This window comes from Alexandromys fortis, unplaced genomic scaffold (genome assembly GCF_014885135.2).
Source record: "Alexandromys fortis isolate MF-2015 unplaced genomic scaffold, M_Fortis_MF-2015_v1.1 scaffold_31, whole genome shotgun sequence".
NCBI classification, from domain to species: Eukaryota; Metazoa; Chordata; class Mammalia; order Rodentia; family Cricetidae; genus Alexandromys; species Alexandromys fortis.
This window is the reverse complement of record NW_026067974.1, coordinates 8,574,541-8,596,605: the sequence shown is the minus strand read 5'-3', so window position 1 is coordinate 8,596,605 and position 22,065 is coordinate 8,574,541. Positions and strand designations below refer to the sequence as shown.

The window sequence follows — 22,065 nt, the reverse complement described above, 5'->3', positions numbered from 1 at the left end:
TAACGCCATGGAAAAAAACCTACCATGACCTATAACTTATTATGTCCCTTTAAAAAATAGCTGTCATGTATGGGGCTTTCTTCCTTCTTGAAGCTGAGGAAGGAGCTGCCGGTTGGGGGCCTCTGCGGCTGTCCTTACACTCTCAGAGCGCGCAAGAGGCTGACCGGCCACTAGATGAAGAGCTGCTTCGAGAACGACGGACGAGAAGGGAAAAAGGGACTCACTACTAGGAATCTGCAGAGCGCAGTCACCTTCTGCCCCCTCCTTCTTGTACCACGTGCCAGCAAAAAGCCCTGTCAGCGTGGCAAACTCGTGCTTTATTGCCCACGATTCTCGGCCATTTCAAGGGGGTACTCTTACGTAGTAAATCATCAGGGCTCCCAACAGGGCTGTCCCACCATCGCACTTTGGATGCTAACATTTCAGAGATCTTTGTTCACCTGAGTAACAGCTGGAAATCACCTCCCACAAATCCTGCTCTGTTCTCCCATCCCATCCGTCAGAGAGGGCGTCGGACAGAAAGCCGCGCCCGCGCGCGTCATCCTGGTACACAGACCTCCACGTGCTTGATGCGAACCCACCTGGCCTCTTTGCCACGTCAAAGGACAGCCCGTGGAAGACAGATTATAGTCCGGCCACTCCCAAATGAAGTGGATTCGCCAAGCACAGTTTATTTTCACGTCTCAAAGCCTTCCTTAAAGCATGACCATGCAACAAAGGGGCCTCACCGCCGCTCTAACACGCCGCTTACTAATAAGATTTAGATATATATTACTGGGGCCAGCAAGGAAACCTGAGTGACTTGCAGTTTCTCCAGATGAGATTTAAAAAAGAGTCTTTAAAATGGCATATGGCACACAAATGAAATCGGGTGGCCTTAAAGGTTGTATAAAAGCGGGCATAGCACATTGCTTGTGTACCAGCCACCGACACACGGCAAAGACTTGTTTTTCTTCTCGTAGACGACCGTGCTACAGCCGCGGAACATAAGCAGCCACGGCGGTACAGCTGCTTTTCAATGTCACGGAGGGACAGACTGTAGAGATGGGAAATTAGATGGTACTGAGGTTTTAGAGGAGGGCCAGTCCTCCCTTTTCAAATCCTGGCTTATTCAAAGACTAAGGCATCTCTCGTCGCTAATCACGTGTAGTTTCACAAGCAAGTACTCGTACCTACAGTGTGACCCTGAAGGTTTTCCGAGTCACAGTGATTACCCAACACTTCCTGAAATATTGGTGAAGATGGAGTCTAGTTATATCGTCTGAAGATGGAGAAGGATGAGGTAGATGAGGTTTGGGGAATAATTAAAAATTTAGGCAGATGCTTAGATGCCTATTTAAAACGGGAGACTCTACAGAGTAAACTACACAAATGAATCAAGCGAGGAGTTCCAGTTAAACACATAAACACAGGGCAATATACTTTTAGTATGTTGAATAAAATGGAGAATAACCTATATTAAAAAGCACATAACGATGTCAAACCTCGACGCTTCCAGCTGGAGGATTTGTAATAAAATGAAATCACTAGGCAAAGAGTGGTCACTGTGATGACAATAAGAAAAAAATCCCTCCAAATCCTTGTGTCTGTTATTATATTAGAACAGGCCGCATTTTCTCCATAATAACACCGGGCATTAGAGAGCCATTTCCACACACCTTATTATTATTTATGAAATTACAAGTACACACGGTGTCTGATAACTCATCTCTCTCTGTATTAAATAGGAACATACATTGTTTTTTAAAACGCCTGCCTTTTACAAGGTGCCGGGTAACGGCCTTCCACGGCGTAATCACGAGTGCATTATGAGGCATGCTTTCTAAGAAGTTATTAAGGGTTATGACTACAGCAGCATAGTCCTAATATAAATATGAGGGAAGCATTTAGGAGAGGGGCTCTCACTTAGGCTCTTCTCCACGTAATTTGTAGAAACACAATTATCATAGAGGAAGACACCGCATTTACAGAAAAAAAAAAAAAACCCTTCCCACCATTGTCAGTAAAAAAATATCCTATAGCATGGGTGTTTTCCTAGCAATTCCATAAAACCCACGCCTTTATAAACAAGAGGAGAATCCACAATGCCACCTACAGTATTCTCCACAGTAATCTTGCCTTGCATGGCAAGGGGAAAATTGGCTTTATTTGAAAAGCCAGGTGCGTGTAAATTTCAAAACTGCAAGTAGGTGGCAGTGGAGACATTTCTGGATGATTTTTCTCGGCTGGAATTGTGAAAGGAGGTGGGGGGGGGGAAGGAAGAGAAAACCCTCCTTAAAAAACAAGCTAAATGCAAACTAAAATAAATAATGTCTTGAAATGTAACCTTCCATAGCGGATCACCATTAAGAACAAATAAAATATTTGTCTTTAGGGACTCAAATCCTACCAATCCCTTAATGAAGTCATCCACAGAGTAGAGAATGAACTGCGTGGTTGACAAAATTAGGGGAGGGGAAAAGAGAAAGGGGGGGGGGTTAGTTGACTGACTGCTTTCCAGAAAGCTAGAAGTAGGATTTAAGTATTTGAAGTGAACGAGAAACTCTAAAACCAACGGCATAAAATACCTCAATTTAAAATTAGTAAGTTAGCATTTTACAAAGCCATTAGGGCATTTCCTGTTTGGCTATAAATCGGAGAGGAAGGCAAATACATTCATTAAGATTTGGTCTGCACTGAAAGGAAATCAATTGAGGCCATCAAAAATTGTGTTCACGAGGCTATTAAGCCATGTAGACATATTTAAAGTGTGCTCGTATCTAAACAAACACTGGAAACGGTAGACTGAAACCACCGGACGTGTCTCTCAAGGTTCACGAGTTGGCAGCTGTTTTTATTCCATTTCCAAGTTTACCTGTAAAGACAGGCAGGGTCATTCAGTTGTCTTATCGGTTCAACCCGATGGATTTGACTTGTGGATGAGAAACTAGACCGTGCCCAGGAAGAAACTCCGGAGGTGTGTGAGAGAGACTGTGTGTATGAATGGAAAGAACCAAGCAGGGAAAGAAAGGAAGGCAGGCATGCAGCCCGAAGCTCCCCACACTAGGCTCTCCTCTAACCAGCCCGTCTTCCTTTTGTGACTGGTTAAGCATGCTGTTAGCAAAGGTGACAGTGGCCAAGGTAGGCAGCAAGCGTGGTGAGCACAAACACTACGTTCTTACTCTCACCGTTCCCCGTGTCTAGGGCACTTTTCTATCCCTCTCTTAAGATTCAATTCAAAATCCGGCCTCCCAAAATGTGCTTCTCAAAGCCCCTGTGTGCAATAACAGACCCCTCTTCTATGTAATTAAAAAAATTCTACTACAGCAATAATCATAATCTAGTATTAGAGTTTCTGTGTTTGGGTCTGGGTGGTGAGCCTTGATTCCGGAAGTCTCAGGAAGACAGCTGTCATCCTTGACAATTTTGGATGCCACACTCTCCAAGGAGAGAAAGCATCATGTTCAAGGATCCGAGTAAGTTGAAAGGAAAAAAAAACAAAAACAGCCTTAAAAATCATCTCTCAAAGTGTGACGTTTCAATGTTGCAGACAGTGGGGATTCTGTTTTGCTGACCAAGAGAGCAGTGACCCTCTTTATAAGCAGAGATGTTCTGTTGTACCCTGGGTGCCAGACATGCAGGTGGAGAATAATCAAGGAATTAGCGATCTGAAGGCAGTAGAGGGCGTTTTGCAGCTGAGGAGCCCGGTGGAGGATGTGTTTACTGACTGGGCGAGGGGTGGAGCCTATAGGAGACTTAGTCTTTGTATTGGCGACCTTTAAAGTGTGTGGCAGAATTGTGTAAGAGTGTCAGGCGGGGTAGAAGTGACAGGATAGCTCCGGCTCGGGAGACAACACTTCAAAACGAGCGTTATCCTGAATCCAGACCTCTAGGTCAAGGGGATAAAATTTCCTCCCGGTTCCCTTCTCTTTCTTGTTTGTTTGCTTTTGGAGACAGAGTCTGGCGATGTAGCCCAGGTTGGAACTCATCATTTATCTTGCCCCGGCCTTGCAGAATGCTAGGATTACAGACGTGTGCTGGGTTACCACACACACAATGAAAAATATTGGAAAAGTTCCATGGGACCTCCCCAGACAGAGAAAAGAAATCCGGCAGCCGTTGTTCCTCGTGGAAAAGCATTAGCTCAATTTCATTATTCTCCAGAAAGTACGGAAAGCTCAGCTCCAGGCTACGACATCCAGGAGTCAGCATGGGCCTTTCGTGTGACAAGGACTTGATACTTTAAATGCCTCAAATACTTGACCCAGATGTCTCTAAGACATCTAAAGATATTAGGGTGAGATCCCCTATGAAGAAGATGGGGAGAGGATGGGAGGTGCCCAGCCTTTCACCATGATGGATCGGAGAGGTCCAAGCACCTGCTGGACAGCCCCAGTCCGATCAGCAGGGCACCCTTATGAAGCATGGGTCACTGGTGCGGCCTCACCCCAAACCAGCACATCTCCGAGAGTTTAAAGGGACCATAAAAGTGGCCCGGCTAAAGATATACACTAAAATAGGACCAGATTATATTTTAAAGAAAAGCGGACAACTCTAACAGCACAACTTCAGAATAAAAAAGCATTCTTTTGGGGAGCTAGATACCCAATTCTGGATTATTTTAAGACATGAAATTCTAACGTTTCACTGTATTGGGCAATAGTAGCATTATATCTTCGGCTTATTTTATTGTAAAGTATTGTAGTATATTTTTGTTTGATGGGAGAAGACTGATACAGGAAACGGAGCAATGTATATTACACTCTCACTGCAGGAGGGCTTCAGTCTTTCTTTTCTTTGAACGCTTAAACTTTCTTACCCTGTTAGAAAGCCCATAAAACAGATTTCGTGAACATATGTTTTATGAGTCAATGTCAAAACAAGAGTGGTGAATCCGTCAATCACAGACGTAATCCTTAAAGCCGACACAATCATTGGCCGTGGGTCTCTTCCGCCTTCCGGCCCCTCCTCCTCTTCCGTAGTTAGTTACTTCATTGCATATTGTACTACTTTAGAAAGTGGACAGAAAAGAAACAGAAGAGATAAAACTCAAAGATCTAAATACTTCTGATATCACTTTGAAATCTGTTGGAGGGGTGTAAGAAGTCAAGGCTCAAAGATAATCAAGATTTGGTACTTGAATAGGTTTATCAGAATAGGTTTCATTTCTAAACAATATTCCCTGTGCTTTTTTTCTAATGACTACAAAAACTTCTTTATAAATTAGTTGTGGCTATGATGTTCCAAAAACAATGCAGCTAAATGAAAAAAATTCAATCTCCAAAGATCTACTGACTTAAAAACATTTAAATTGTATCCAGTATTGACTTTTAGACGGAATCGTCAGCAAAAAGCTTTTAACTAACTGCCAGCAGGTGGCGCTACTCACAAACAGGGCGCGAATCGTCCTGCGAGGGCTGTGACTCCATCCAACGTGTGGTTCCAATTTATGGAGTATGGATTTTAAAGCATTTTTAATGGAGCTGTCAGCACTCTGGAGCCACTTCCACTCCCATCTGTTCCGTATAAATGTGGGAACTCGGAAGTCGCTTTAAAACCTGTATCTGCGGAAGAACCCTGAGTCTCTTCACAAAGAGCGGAGCAAGTTAAAATTTCTTCTGAACAACGAATTTCAAACGAGCACAGATATTTAGCCTCTTCCAATATTTTGGGGGAGTCTAGATTCAGAATGCAGTCTTTTGTCTCTTGAAGGCCGACATGGATCACGGAGTATCGGTTGTGTACTTCAGCTGAGCTAACCTGAGCAAATGCTGCATGGCGCGTACTGTGCACACACAGTTGCCAGGGAGAAAATATGTCCGTTCTTGTCGCCAAAATTAAAGCTCCCGGGTTCCAGGGCATACCGAAGCAACAAGAGGTGGCAGCGCTCCCACCGCAGAGCCAACAGCTTCAGGGGCTTTAGGCCCAGGCTGAAATTATTTGTTTTTGACCGCCAGTTGACCCCCATCGCTGCCCAGTCTGATGGACAGTCAGACCATTAGTTCTTTTTAACACACATTCTTTTCGTGAAACACAGACACCACTCTGCGTTCGCACAGAGCAAGCGAAGACAGCAAACGAATCCGAAAGGGAGACAGACCTGCACCAGCAGGGAACCTTCTGAGTCAGCAGCAGCCCTTCTCCTGGCCTAGGGCCTGGGCTGGAGGCAGTCAGTCTAAGAGACACTGCATCGTTAAAATATAAATCCATCTAAGAATCCGACTCCAGACTACAACCAGCCAAGGTTACATTTAATATATGTCCCAAACCAAAAAATATTAGGCTTTAAATTGTTTATATTTTTATTTTCTGGAGGATTCGATTTCTTATTTTAAAATAAGCAATGCAATAACAACAATAATAAAAAGACACAGAGCAGAAATACATCACCTAATGCTAGTCTGGGCTCCGTGCAAATTTATTTTGTAATTCGTGTTAACCGGGCTTTTATAACCCGTTTAGTGAGTATAATTCCCAGACCCTGTTACTGTGGGATATGACATTCAAAATGCATTTTATTTCTCTTCTTTTGTATGCACATGTTTTGGTGTGTGGCTAAAGAAATAATCTCTGATCGTATTGTTCTTGAACAAACAAGCCAGGAGCTGAGTTTGCTCTCAAACAACCCATTGATCCCAAACAAAACCGAAAAGCACAAAAGAGTACTCCAGAGAGACCCATCAAAGACACTAAACTTTGCCAGGCAAGGGTGGGAGAAGGTGGAGGGAGGGCGGCTCTAGGTGGGTGATAAAATTTCCTGTCGCTGAATCAATCATTCTTCCTTTAAATAAAGCCCAATCCAACCAAACACACATTTAACCCAACCTAACACGCGCGCGCGCACACACACACACACACACACACACACACACACACACACGTCTCCATTTTCCTCTGGTTGTGGCTGACAGAACTGAGCTTGTCCCCAGCCTCTTCCTACTTTCCTCCTGGGAGAAGCGATGAGCTATGCTGCGGGAACGGAGCGAACATCTGCTTGGCTTTCTGAAGCCGGCATGGGGACCTGGAGCCCGAATCACAAATGCCGCTTTCACAAACAGGTCTCCCACAGGAATCTTGCTGAAAAACATGGCTCTACTGGGGGGAACCACAGCTCTGGTGAGCCATGTAAAAAGTGGCTCTTCTCTCCTGCTATCCCAAACAATATGCACACACACACACACACACACACACACACAATTTGCTTGTAGTGGGATTTAATGAATCCCAATCTGATAAAGAGAAAAAGTACCTGTATCCCACTTTAATTTGGAAAGTGAGTTCACACTGAAGCCCCAGAGACTCTAAAATAAAGTTTTATGTCTAGCAAACAGGGGGTCTTTCATTAGCAAGGAAGGCACCAAACAGTGGTGTGTGGTGCCTGTGAATTCAGAAAGACAAAACCTCAAGTTATTTTCAACGCTGTTTCCACGTTTAATTTTCTTCTGGTGCAGCTGCCAGCAAGGGTGTGGGTTACTGAGGCACCAGGCTGGCTCGAGGGATGCTTAGGGTTCAGAGATGTAAGATTGTTACTCTTTTCGCCAACTGGAAAGAAAAGCACTAGGAGGTGGCACCTGCCCCAGGGCAAACTTTGAGGCCAGCGGGACACGGCGCTGTCCACCCACGCAGGCACCCACGCACGCCTTCTTGTATTAGACTCTTCCCATCTGCACATACTCTCTTAGACTGTCTGAGTTTCCATTTAAACCAAAAACCAAACCAAACCAAAACCCCCAATGACCCACTTTCTGCAGGTCAGTTATTTTTCTCGTCATGAAGAATGCATATCTGCGGTTTGGTACCTGAAGTGAGGTGCCAAACCCATCTTCCTCCTGCACCGGAGGGCTCCTTGTTTCCTTGTCCACACTTGCTTTGGCCAGTGAATGATTAGGAACCCTGTGGGATAGCTGCGCAGTGTTTTAGGTTCAACAGAATAAAAATAAAAGAACAAGACTAAGAGGAGAAGTGAGGAGGAAGAGGAAAACACCCAAAGATGCCCCCCCATATACTAGATTTTATAAGCTGTGGGAGACAGTACTTGCTGAGAAGGACAAACACATACCGCACTTCCTCTTTCTAGTCAGCTTTTTAAGACTGAGAACATTTGAGTCCGTCAGGAGGGGTGTTGGCTTGTATCAGTATAAAGGTAGTTTTCACCTGCCAGGAGAGATGGCCGGTTGATCCCTGTAACTAATTATCCCGTGTCCATCAGTAAATATAGGACTGAAACAGTGAAAAAAAATCAGGACTTTGGGTGAAAATCAACCCCAGTTTTAAAATTCTGTTTTCTTTTTCTGGTACTCCTTTTTCTATCTCTTTTTTAAAACCCAGAAATGACGTTTCCACCTGATTAATAGAGAGAGGTCTTGGAGGAATGAAATGGAAATATTTTGACACACACACAACCGTCTTCTATGAAGAGACAAATACCAAACACACGGTGTTTCGTTGCTTTTCAGAGCAGGTGACACAATTAGCACCTAGAATGCCATTTTTGTCATTTTTAAAAAAAGCTACCACAGAGAAGATGAAAGAAATATTTTTCTCAGCTCTGTTCCCCAATTTCCTCCCTGCACAGAGGGCCCCGGATGCAGCTACAGCATTCAGAATCTTCCGATGCATTTCCAAACCTGGCATTTGATTACTAGCAAGCCTTCCCTAGGACCAAATGAGATTAAGATGTGTGGTAGATATATAGATTATTAGACCTTAGAAAGAAAAATCAAAACCAGGTACTTCCCATCACGTATGCTGTAACCTAAATAATATCTCCATTTTATTTCATTTTCACAATAAAAGATAATGTTGAGCAGAAGGAGCCATAGCTGGAAAAGTCTTCCAAAATCAATTTTAATTAAACACACACACTTTAATGTGGAACATGCACGTTTAATCAAATGATTTGGCTCTAAGGTGACATAATCAGCGTTTATACGTGGAGTTACCACGTGGTACTAATAGACACTCTATAGATAAGTCTTTAAGGTCAACACCCACATTGTCATCCTATATTCATCATTAATAACTTAGAAAATGGTCATTTTTCAAACCCCATTTATTTTTCTAAAGGAAGGGCATGCATTCTGGCTTAGTTCACTTGGTACTATTAAGATGATTTGTGATTAATTTAATGTCGATTAATTTAATACCAGACTGCGTAGGAGCTCTCTTCTATACTGTCATCTTTTACCAGTTGGTCTGGGTAAGACTTAACCAAGCCACGAGAGAAATTTAGAAACTCCGAGAAATTAGGGAATAGAATGCTCCGAGGACTAGCAGCAGCAGAGATAACAGGAGATGAACGGAGGGAGGGGGAGAGAGAGAGGCGGCACGCTATTTCTGTAGTGCTTACAAAGCGCCTGTTCATAGGCATCTTACATCATTCCTTCATGTGATACACCGATTTTACAGATGGGGAAGACTAAAAGTCAGGGTATCTCAATAACTTCCCTGCGATCAGACAGGTAGCTAATAGAACATTCCACTTTAAAGTTTGAAATAGTAAATAAAATGAATCCCTTAAAATTCCCCCAGAAACAGACACTATTCCCCCAGAGCTTCAGAAAACAAAACCTGATGAACTCTCTGGTCCAATAGAAGCAGTGGATTATAAAAAGGCCACGAAGATGCCACGGCTGTCAATCCGGGGTAACCAGTTATTGGTGTGCAGTGCTCAGAAGAGCAGGGCTGAAATCAAAAGCTGGCTTAAGACGACAGAAACCCTGGGTTCTGCCGAATGCTGCCGGAGGAAGGCCTGAAACGACAGGTCCCTGTCGTCCTCCAGAGCCGGCTCCGACCCGCACTGGCTTTCTGGGTCATCTCAGACACTGAAGGCTTTATTTTGGCACTGACGGCGGCTCACCTCTGTGAAAATACGTGGAGGGGAGCAACAGAGTGGAGAGGTAGGAACCGAATAGCTGCATTTTAATACCACACAAAGTGAAACCACAGTAAGATTTTTGAGGCACTCGATAAAACAGTTCTACAGTTTCCGAGGGAAAAAACGAAAGGGAAACTGGGGATTTTGAAATTGTGATGGAGAGATATGGTAACTAAAACCAACTTCAAAGCACTGTGGAGGATTAGTATAAGTAGCACAAGTAGTAAATTAATATATGATAAACAAGGGGTCTTGAGGAGGAGACAGGAAGTCACTGAAGGATTCCGAGAGAGGCGGCAGTCTGGAATAAAATCAACTTTGAATTTCATGTCACACTAGGTATCAAAGTGAATCCAACTTGGAAGCGATCGCAAAACCCGGACAAAAATGAATGCCTAGAACACTCTGGAGGAAAAGATTTATTAAGGCAGGTATGATTACATAAGCAAATAAATAACATTAACAAGTAAAACGGTAACTTTCCTGTGCAGTAAATACCAGTCCCTCCTGGGACCAGAGAAGTGGGAGAGCTGGTTTTGTTGGGGGACCCAGAGGGAACCGTACCCCCGGTAGGGTTACTCTGTGACAGGGCCATATTCTCGGCCATCATACGCTATCCATATTATTTTGCTTCATCGTTTTTTTCAGCCTTGAAGGCCATCATTTAGAGATTTCCGAGAAAATGAGAAATTAGGTTTTGTAGGATATAGTGGAGGCACCGATCAGTCACCAATCGACGCTAATTAATAGATCAGCTCGGCTCCCTCCAACTTCTAGCTGCGATGATCTTCACTATTGAGAAGATGAGGGGAGCTTTTATCTGATGGGGAACGAAGGCTAGCAATCTGGCAATTTGGAACGCTTCCTATCATTAAACAATTTATTTATTTTTTTTTTTAAAAAAAGCTTGATCATATTTTCTGAGTCCTCAACTAAAAACAGCATATAGTAAAGTTTCAAAAGCTGCAGAAAACATAAATAAAAAAGTCCCCAAAGTCTTAATATTTGCAGCTTTTATTTCTTTGGCATACGTGTGTGTGTGTGTGTGTGTGTGTGTGTGAGACACACATACAGATCTACTTTTAGCCAAATGAAATTTAAAAAAAAAGTGTTTTTTTTTGAGACAGGGTCAAAAGTAGCCCAGACTGACCTAAAAATGGCTGTGTAGTTGAGGATCACCTTGAATTCCTAATTCTCCTGTCTTCATCTCCAAGTGTTTGGATAACAGGTACACACTACTGACCCCGTCTATGCGGTGCTAGGGATGGAACCCTGGGCTTCAGCCCCCTAAGCTAGGAGAGCACTCTGTGACCTGAGCTGCAGCATCAGCACCTCAAACCCAGGTCTTGCCAGACCTACCTTGAACTTGCTATGTAGCCTAGGCTGGTGTTGACCTTTCGATCCTTAGCCTAGGCTGGTACTGAACTTTGACTCCTCCTGCCTCAGTCTCCCAGGTGCTGTTAGGGGAGGTCTATTAAAAGGCCCAGTTTCTTTACCCCCCAAAGGCAGGTGGCTTTCATTGTATTGTGATGTGTTGTCTGCAGTTTGGACACACAGTAAATATTGAACAAACCCCCACTGATGGACCCTTAGGCTGTTTCCAACTTGTCACTAGAATGGTTAATGCCGGATTCAAGTTTTGCTGAAGTGAATTTTAGAGATGCTTTTCAAAGGTTTAAAGAGGCCCACAGGCGGGGACTGTGGGAAGAGAAGGAGGTGTCAGAAGAAGATGCCAAAAGGATATAGCAATTTTTGTCTAAAAGAAAAAAGTTTCTTAAGACCTGCCTTCTGTCTAGGTCATGTGTAGGAACCCCTCCTCTTATACATCCTTGTGCAATTCAGAGAAAAGGTTGTTACGGATAAATCTGCACATCAGCAACTGCATTCACCTTTCTGCACTGGCCTCAGAGTGCAGACACTCGATTTCTATGTTTGGGCAAATGCAACACAGAAAGATAGCATGACCACTCCCTCACTCCAACCCCCAGGGTTGGGGATCAAATCTACGGCCTTATGCATTCAAAGCAAGGACTCTAGCAACGGAGCTATCTCTCCGACCTAAGCACAGTATTTTGATTAAGAAAATAATTGATGTTAACAGCATGTAAGTTAGGATCTATTTATGAGTTCTTATTACATTTATTTATTCATATACGTGGTGTGTGTGTGTGTGTGTGTGTGTGTATGCCACAATGCAGATGTAGAACTCTAAGGACAATTTTGACAGTCAGTTCCCCACTCCACCAAGCGAGTTCTAGGGCTTGAATTCAAGTCATTAGGTTTGGTGGTAAGGGCCTCTGCCTGCTGAGCCGTCTCACTGCCCACACAGGTGCACACAAGAAGAATTACTAGGAACCCAACTGGAGATGAAAATCTTAAAGAACCCAACCAATTCACTCCCTAAGTGTCATTCCTGGTGTGCCTATGAGTATATGAAAAACAAACAAACAAACAAACAAACAAACAAAACAGAAAGGAAAAAAAGCTCTCCTGCTTGCATAGCAACCGCTTTACCCACGGAGCCGTCTGGCCAGCCCAGGTTCTCAGCAGTCTTCAGGGATCCTCTGTCTTTATTAGGTTCCACTGCTTGCATCCCAAAGGGGCCAGGTCAACTTTACCTTCTTTGACTTTCAACTCATTTCTTCTTTTCTATTATTTCTTGTTACAAGCATCACTTGTGCAGTGTTAATAATGAACTGTGAGGACACTAACTAGCTTGATTCGTAAGTGATTTCCATATTTAAGGAGACTCAGGTGATTTTATTCTGCATCCTTTCCTACCTCTTTCAGTCTTCTTTCCAAAAAAGGAAAGGCTGTCTTCCCAAGGTCAACCATTTGGCTGTGTTAGGATCTTCGCCCCTCCTCTGTCTTGACATCTTCCATCCTTCATCCTCCACCAACCCTTCTGCTAGAGAAATCTCGCATTTCCTCTAGTGAAAAATAGCCTTCTTCTTACCCCAAATCCCCTATGACCACTTGGCTCCCTTGCCGTTCTCCAGACTCCCAATTCAAACAATCCACATTGCTGCCTCTCCTGGTCTTCCTTAACCACAGGAATGCAGCGCCCATCTACAAGGCTAGTCCAAATTTATTCTTCCATAGCAACCCAACCAACACACTGCCAGTCTCAATGGCCAAGAGCTCAGTGACTTAGCACTTATCCTCACTGACCTGTCTGTGGTATCTGGTGTGACAGACCCTCTCCTCACGTTTACTTCCTCCTTAGCTTTGCCTACTGCTGACATCTCTTTAGGGAAACCATTTTCCCCCTCTGTCTGATTCTTCAGATCTCAGCATCTTCCAGGATCTTCTCTGGCCCTTTCATTTTCTTTCCTTATTTGTCTCCCTGGGAGATTTATCTCCTGGAACTTAATTCTCAGCTTTAAGACAAGGACTCTTGAATCTCCAACTCTGTAAAGGGTTTCATGTGAGATTTGGACTGGTAGTTCCATGTTCCCGGTGTCAAACTCCTTGAACTTGAATGATGAGTTTGGTGTTGGACATGTGTGGGACAGCATTTTAGCTGCAAGTCAGAAAGTGACTCAAGGTTGGGATTAGAAGACCTTCAAGGGTCAAGGAAAAGTCACACACACACACACACACACACACACACACACACAAAATCCCACACTGCACCAACTAATGTCCACCTGGTTCCATGGATGATTGACAAATGTCTTCACATCCTTGTCTAGGTGTAGTCTTCAAAGAGAGAACATCCATTTGGCTTAGCCCAAATCATGTAACTGTTGGCCTGTAGAAACACTGAGGCTAGCCGAACACGGCTCTGGTGTAGAAAAGGACTGTGTAACTGGCCTCTGGTGCTAGCCAATGCCTCAGCAAGACCACCAAGGGGCTCGAGACTTGATAAGAACTTCAAGGAATTGACTGCGGAAGACCACATAAAGAAACATGCCTACCACAAAGTACCAGTGACAGCTTGATTGGTCCATCTGCCTTACATAAATGGAATCTAAACGACCAACAGTGGCATAGGACCGGATCAAGACGGGAGGAATAGACGTAGGCATGATAACCAGCCCCAGCTACTTCCCCGCTCTCCCTCTATGGTCTCCGACAAGCCGAGCATGCTTTAAAGTTTTCTTTTTATTTATGTGTACGTGTCTCTGTATATGTGTGTGCTCACTGAAGCCAGAAGAGAGTGTCTGGGAGCTGGCATGACGGGCAGCTTTAAGCCGCCTGATGTGGGTGCTGGGAATTGAACTTGGGTCTTCTAGAAGAGCAGAAAGTGTTTTAACAGCAAACCACTGATCTAGCCCCATGCTATGTTGTTTATAAACTTACCTTAATTCCCTGCTACCTGCTCTTCGTAGGGCAACCCTTTCTTCACTATTTGGTTAAATTGGATCGTTCAGTTAAGCATCACCTCCTCCGGGACGTCTTCCCTGGTAGACTTTATCCTATACTCCGCTCCCTCCCTGCTTAGCACTTTGCCGAAAGCACCGTGGATCTCAATGACCACACTGAACTGTCCGCATCTGTTTTCCATTGGGTTATTAGTTCCTCGAAGACAGGGGCTGAGCCTTATTTATCTTTATACCTCCAGAGTCTACACCAGTGAGCACATCTGAAAGGGGAATTAGGAAGCAGGAGAGGTGATGCTGCAGGAAGGATGAGGTCTCTTAACATCGGGGCTACATCTTTCAGCTGAACTTCTTTTGTCCACACGTTGTACTTTCCTAATCATTTCAGATGAAGCGGTCTACAGAGTTGTAGGTGAACGTCACGCGGGGATCAGTTAGCTTTCTCACTCTGTAGCTGAAGAGGAGGAGAGGAATGTTCCCATTGCTCTTGACAACTGCCCGTATTGACAAAGGTCTTACAAGCAATTCAATGCCGTCTAATTGACAAATGTGGCTCTCAGCAGCACAGATTGCATTTGTCCCATGCCTGTCTCGGTATCTTAGACACGGGGATGAGAACTGTACACACACTAAGCTATCTTATGCAATAAATGCGCTCAGATCTCTGTGTGTCAGACTTTAGACACAGGACTTCATCTCTAACAAGAGAAATCGTAGCCATTAGGAACCAGCTCCCTTTTCTTAAAACTTTTATTTTATTTATGTATGAGTGTTCTGCCTGCCTGCACGGATGTATGAATATCATGTGCACACCTGTGGAGGCCAGAGGGAGGCGTTCGATCCCCTCAAATGGGAGTTACAAAGCTATGAGGCACTTTGATGTGGGTGCCGGGAATTGAACCTGGGTCCTTTTGTAAGAGTAACAAGTGCTCTTAACCACTGAGCCATCTCCCCAGTCCCAGAAATCAGTTTCTTTATGATAATAATATTTCTATAAAACATCTTCAAGGGATGCAGTATAGGCATAAAAGGAAATTTAAAGTTCTCTTTTAATTATTTCATTTTACATGGAAATCCACAAAACATTCTTTAAAAAAAAAACTCAAAATTTTTCTGATTTTCCAAAAATTTGGAAAATAGAACATAACCAGGGGATTAAAAAAAACTCTTTTATTTAGTTAAATTTCTCAGGTAGACATTCAGTCGAAGTGAAGCAATCAAAGTCTAGCTGGAGAAAACTAGGCATTTCATCCCTAATCCGGGTCTCCGCTAGTTTATGAAGGCTTGGGATGACAGAGCCTCCCGCCACACTGCCCATCATGGTGGTCACGAGCGCTAACCCTCTGGAACGGTGAGCCCCGAGTTCAGTGCTTTCTTTTATAAGCTGCCTCGGTCATGGCATTTAGTAGTGGCAAGAGAAAAGTAACCAAGGCGGGGATGTTGGAGGAGCCTCTCAATGTGGGGGCATTTAGCAAAGGCAACAGAACTAAGTTCTAAAGGGAAAGTTTGTGTTGCGTCAGCTTGGTTATTTCAAGACAGATCATCAGTAGTTAGTGGCCTCAACTACATGGGGAGCTACTAAGTTCCCTTTGCCACACTCTAAAGAAGGGTGGGGTTTGGTTTTGTTTTATACTCCTAAGGTACCTACTAGCATGGGAAATCAAAATTAAGACCTCTCCCCGACTCCTTGTCTTTCCAGATCTGATATATGTACCACACTGCGAAGACTTCTCTGCTGTGCCAAATGAAAGGCTAATTACTTACTCTTCTCTTGTCCCTTGTCACATTTCCCCAGAATCATTTTCTCCCGTCTCTCTCCACCCATCCATGTTAAGCTTGTGATGGGGGCAACCAGGCCCTCTTCACCTGCATATTCTCATGTTAGGTGGATGAGTGGATGAACATTCTGCAAAAACATATAACTGTCTAAAGTTACAGAAAAATAACAAGAGTGGCAGGAGCATGCAGAAGGATGGACTCATACCAAGTCTTTGGATGTCCTAATGATTTTAAATATAATATTAAGGACAACAGAAATCTTTGAAGAATGGCAGGATGGGGAGGTCAGAGAGGGCTGGAGAGATGGCTCAGTAGTTAAGAGTTCTTGCTGCTCTCCCAGAAGACCAGAATTTGGTCCCCAGGATCCGTATCAGGTAGCTCACTGCAGGTAGCCTGCAACTCCAGCTTTAGGGGATCTGACACTTCCTTCTGGCCTCTGTGGGCACACACAGGCCACACACACACACACACACAAACACACACACATGCATACGGATAAAATAAAAAAAAATCTTAAATAGCCACGAGTGCATTGGGGCATATCTTGATGTGTGGTGGGTAGCACAGGGAGGGACGGCAGTGGCTTGGGCTTGGATGGAGATGGTGCTGATGGTGGTGAGGGATGCATCCGAGAGGGATGGAGATGGTGCGGATGGTAGTGAGGGATGCATCCGAGAGGGATGGAGATGGTGTGGATGGTGGGGAGGGATGCATCCGAGAGGCATTTTGAAAGTGGAATTGACAGGGTTAGGTGGGGTGAGCCGATACTGGTTTTGAGGTGAGTTGGGAAGTCAAAGGTGATAGACCCTGCTTAGGAAGAGGAAGTATAAAAATTGACATTTCATTTTATTTGATTCTGTGAATTTTAGAGACAGGGTTTCTCTGTGTAACAACCCTAGCTGTCCTAGGACTTGCTTTATAGATCAGGCTGGCCTTGAACTCACTGAGATCCACTCACCTCTTACCTCTGCTACCTAAGTGCTGGGATTAAAGGCATGAACCACCAGGCCTGGCCGAAATACACAGTTTTTAAGGGGAAGACCCCTAAACTTTTAGATACATTGAGTCGCTGTTGGAGAGACAGCCATATTCCACGAAGGGCAAACTATTTCCATTTGCCCCTCCTATCCATGTGAACTCTGAGCCCGAGAGAGCGTATATACCTTGTCTGTTGTTAGAGTGTATATATATTTTGTCTGTTGTTCTCAAGCTCATGCTTTTAGCTTTTAATCTATGCAATATGCAGTCTTTTAAGTTGCTCTTTAAGGAATGCACCAATACGACAGTCTCACTTCTGGCTTTCTTTCCCCTGAAGATGACCTATACCCTAAGACCATTGTCCTGGAGCGGGGATGCCATTTGCCAGTTTCCGAAGCAAGGCAGTGGTATTTTAAAGCCCTCCTTCCCGCACACAGCCTAAACAGACTGTGGCTAAGCCACGGGGCACCAGAGAAAGACACGGAGCAGAAAAAAAATGGAGGATCCTCAGGGCACGGGAGAAGTGCAAAGGTCTTGCTCAGGTGAAAGAAAATGTGTAATAAAATTCACCCGTTCAGCTGAACAGGTAATTACAGAGTTAATAAAACAAGGATTCCTGACACAATAGATTCTGACACGGCCACGGGTGTCATCGTCACTAGATGCTTTAGTTTGCTGATCATTGATCCGCTCGACACTAACAGCTCCAATTGGATCAATGCCGGATAACATACGAGGAGGGTTTTGCATGTTAAAATCTACTGGAAATTTTACATGAAAGAGTTCATTATCTGGGTAATGTGACCTGTGTCCAAATGATACATGGGAGCGTTTGTCACATTTTTTTTTTAATGGCAAAAAAAAAAAAGATTTTTTTTCCCCTAAAAGCTTAATTCTCTGAGATATTCCACTGCCGAGAAGCTGAAGTCACTTGGGTGCTGTGAATGTGTAAACACGGTAATTTGAGGGTTACAGCACCTAAAGAGGTAGATGTCATCTCGTTCTGTCACCTCACCCCCTCCTTTCCCACAGCCCGAGCCAGCTTCTACTTTGTGAACTCTCTCCTGTGCACACTGTTCCTTCCAAGGGTTTGTCCTTGGAGGTCACCTGGGCTCCCTCTGCTCCCTTTCCCTTCCTGTTGCCACACAGTCTATCAGAAGAATGAACACCAACACGAGAACATTCTGTGAGGCGAAGAACTTGCAGGGCTTGGTTTGAGAAAGCTGCGTGTCTCACAGGAGCAACAGTGACCTCGTTTACAGAAGTCGGGCAGTAGAAAAATGCCCTGGAAACACACATTTATTATGTTTTGATTTTGAAAATAACATTAACGTAAGTTACATCACGTACAGTTCTTACTGCACAGGTGGACGAATCGTGACAGGTGCACACTTGCCACAGGTACACACAACGCCCACAGTGAGTGACACTACCAGATGAACACGTAAAAAGCCCTATCGGCCCCCTTGTAGGCAGTCTACTCCCCAATGGCTGGTTTTTGGAGACCACTGATCTATCTTTATATCTTTTTTATCTATCTTTCCTCCCTGGCTTTGACTTGCAAAGGATGTCATCGAGGAAGCCATAGAGACTCTCATCTTTTATGTCTGGCTTTTTTTCAGCGAACATAAAACCTTTACGACTCACCCACTCGGCTGCATTTACCCATTTTTATTGTTGAATAGCATTCCATTACCACTATAATGGCTGCGCTACAATTTGTGTACCCGCTCACCAGTTGGTGGGTACTTAGGCTGCATTCAGTGAATAAAGCTTCTCAAAGCGCCCAAGCCAGATCTGTGTTCCGACTTAGGCTATTTGACCAAGAGCCCAAGTTTCAAAGCCTCCAGCCCACTGGTTCCCTGCCAGGAACCACAGAGTCCTCTGCCATTATCACTACACCCCTTCCCAACTTCTAACTGTGCCCAGTACCCGTGGGATTCTCCATGTAGACTTCCTGGCTGTACATCAAGTGCCACACATTCACGCTGTGAGCCAGAGGTGGCGTGTTTTAAAGTTGTCCCTTAGAGGAAGGCCTTGGTAATCCCAAACCAGTGAAGGACTTCAGCTATTAATAAATCCTCCGGTTTAGGTATCTTTAAAGGGGGAGCTTAGAAAACCCTGGCACAATGACGTCACCTAGTAGTCCACGCATTAACTCCTGTTGTGTGATATTTTGTTTGTGTTCTGACAAATAAAGCTGGCCTGGAGATCAGAGGCTGCTAGTTAACCATAGAAGCCGGGCGGTGGTGGCACACACCTTTAATCCCAGCACTGTGGCCAGTGCCTTTAATCCCAGCATCTGGGAGGTGGAGACGGAAGTGATAAGGAGGGGTGTAGAAAGGATCCCGGCCCGTTTTGGATGTGGGAAGGAGACAGGTGGGAAGCAACTGTCAGCTGCTCTTGGTTTTCTGATCTTCCAGGTCTTTACCCTGACATCTAACTCCTGGTTTTTTATTCATTACGATCATTAGATTTATGCCTCATCTGGCGCCCTATGTGGGGCACGCACAACTTCTCCTAGGTTGTTGACCTAGTAAAATTTATTACTTTTGAAACAGCAAATGTATCATAACCATAATAGGAAATCATCTACCAGTGGGTGAGACTTCCCACTTGTGTAGACAAAGAACCCACAAACATATTACTAGATACTAGTTTATGTACTGATAAGATAACTTGGAAAATTCTAGCTTATCTTGCACATTTACTACATTTACTATAGTGACAAAGAACTCAGAGAACGGTGTCTATAAGAAGATGGTCCAGGGGGCTGGAGAGGTGGCTCAGTGGTTAAGAGCATTGCCTGCTCTTCCAAAGGTCCTGAGTTCAATTCCCAGCAACCACATGGTGGCTCACAATCATCTGTAACGAAGTCTGGTGCCCTCTTCTGGCCTGCAGGCATACACACAGACAGAACATTGTATACATAATAAATAAATATTTTTTAAAAAATTATTAAGAAGATGGTCCGGACTTTAAAAAGTTACAGAAGCCTGTATGGTTCTAAAGGCACCAGTGGTGGGGATGCCAAGGAGAAAACCCAAAATAACACGTTCGCCCTAGATAGCAGGGCCATCTGACGCATATTTTGAGAGCTCCTCAGACATCTACATTAGCACGTGGAAGTCCTGAAGAGCAGTCGGGGTTGGCTGGTGTCCTAGTCCTGTTGGGAACCCCAATAAGCAAATGCACCCCTTCCCAACTTCCCAACCCGCAGCCTGGGTTCTTCAGGAGCCTGCCACTTCACAAGGCAATCAGGACAACCACAGACCTCCAGCAGCTTGAGGTTTCAAAGACAGAGAAGCAATGGTGGAAATAGACTCTAAAGTCTTGAAACCCAGAGGAAAGAGAGAATGCAGAGAAAATGTACTGTCAATCGGGTGGACCATGTCAGGGAACTTCAGGAAGTTTCCTAAGAGAACATATGTTTAATTCTAGCTAACAGATGCCTCCGATTAAGGCAGTCCCACGGGGTGATGAAAGCCAGGACAAACTCTGGCATCAGTCCGCTTGCATCCAAATCATGCCTCAACTCGCTTTCAGTTTGTGACCAAATTTTTAACCCCTTCAGGCTCTGCTTGGGCCAGGATTTTATAGGGCTCTCTTTCATCTATGGACGAATCAGGTTGACTCAATGATGACCCATCCAACGGAGATGAAATACGTACTCACTTGGCTGTGTACTAGACTGCACTCTAACTAACCAATCTGAGGATGGGCAGGGGCAGCACTTCCTAGTGATGGTAGTGATTCCCTCACAGCTGTGAGTCGGGGCTAGGCATAAGCTGTTGCTTCCTTCTGTTTCCCTTACGGTGGACAAATAAGAAGAGGAGGGGCAATGGGCTCCCAGCCTGTGGAATGGGACCTTTTTCTGAATACCGTGGATGTAGCTGGCTCCCCTAGAATAGTAGAGTGATTGCGGAGCATCTCCTTCCATGAGATCAGACTCCGTGTCCCTCCGGTCCCACAGGGTCCTTCTTGATGAATGCCCCAGGTGCTTGGTGCTGGTCTTTGAACCAGCCTCCTTTCCTGCCATTGCGTGGCTCATCAGCTTGCATCAAATGACATCTTGGTAACTCGCACTAATTTTCACCTCACTTTAACTCAGCTCACTTGGAGACCAGCTATTCTCTCCCTCACACACTAATCTCCCTTGACCCCCATGCTTTCTGTCCTCCTTTGCTAAACCCAACAAGTCTCTTTATTTTAAAAGATGATGTGTGGGTTTATTTTACTTGTGCGCATGTGCACCTGAGGGAGTGTGCATCAGCTCTGTGCAGGTTCCCATAGATGAGGTTGGATCCCTTGGAGCTGGACTTGCAGGCAGTTGTGAGCTGCCTGATGTGGGTGCTGGGAACCCATCCCGGCTCCTCTGCAAGAGGAGTAAGTGCCGCTCTTGACCACTGAGCCACCTTTCCAGCCCCCATTGTCTCTTCTTGTGGGATCTGTTGACTTACTGACTGGCCAATCAAAAACCGCTTTGTCAAGCCTTTGTGATTGTTCTGACTGTGATAAAAACATGCTTTAGATAATATTGCTCTTGAAAAGCAGACCATAAATAGCATTAATAAAGATAAGGGATAATTTATGGGGCTCGATATCTTTTAAAACACTCTCTATCAAATGTTTAAAACTTCATGGTGAATCTGAGACACACTGGTACACTCTCCAGGATGGCTCACAGAACACGGAAGAGAAACTTTCTGCCATCTGGGCACAGACTGTTTACAAAATGGCCTTCCTTCCGGTACATTTGGAGGTCCATGGGTCTATAGTGGGTATTACCAATTCTGAAGGTGCTGATTCAAGAGGTAGGCTCTGCCGTGAGTCCACAGGGGACTGACTCCTAAGTTCAGATGTACTTTATCGTCATGTTTAGAGACGATCCTGAGAAGTGGAACCAGCCCATCTTGTAGGGAGAAACCCTATATTCAGTATACCCTTTTCCTGTAAGCAACTCAGGGACTCAGGTGTTCTGGGACAATTTCACGCTCCTCTTATACTAGAGGATATAACTTTCTCTGTCAACTACTACATGTTAGCATCCCTAAAGAGTTGGAAGGCTTAAGGAAGCCTGGACTGCAGCCAAGTCTGAAAAGATCTGGCTTGCACTGGCTGCAAGGA

The 22,065-nt window shown here is 44.5% G+C and overlaps 1 protein-coding gene across 1 annotated transcript in view; it reads right to left on the bottom strand.

The window, feature by feature from the left end:
* Positions 1–22,065, bottom strand: part of Skap1 (src kinase associated phosphoprotein 1) — a 283,773-nt gene that overhangs the window by 127,985 nt on the left and 133,723 nt on the right. The window lies entirely within an intron of this gene.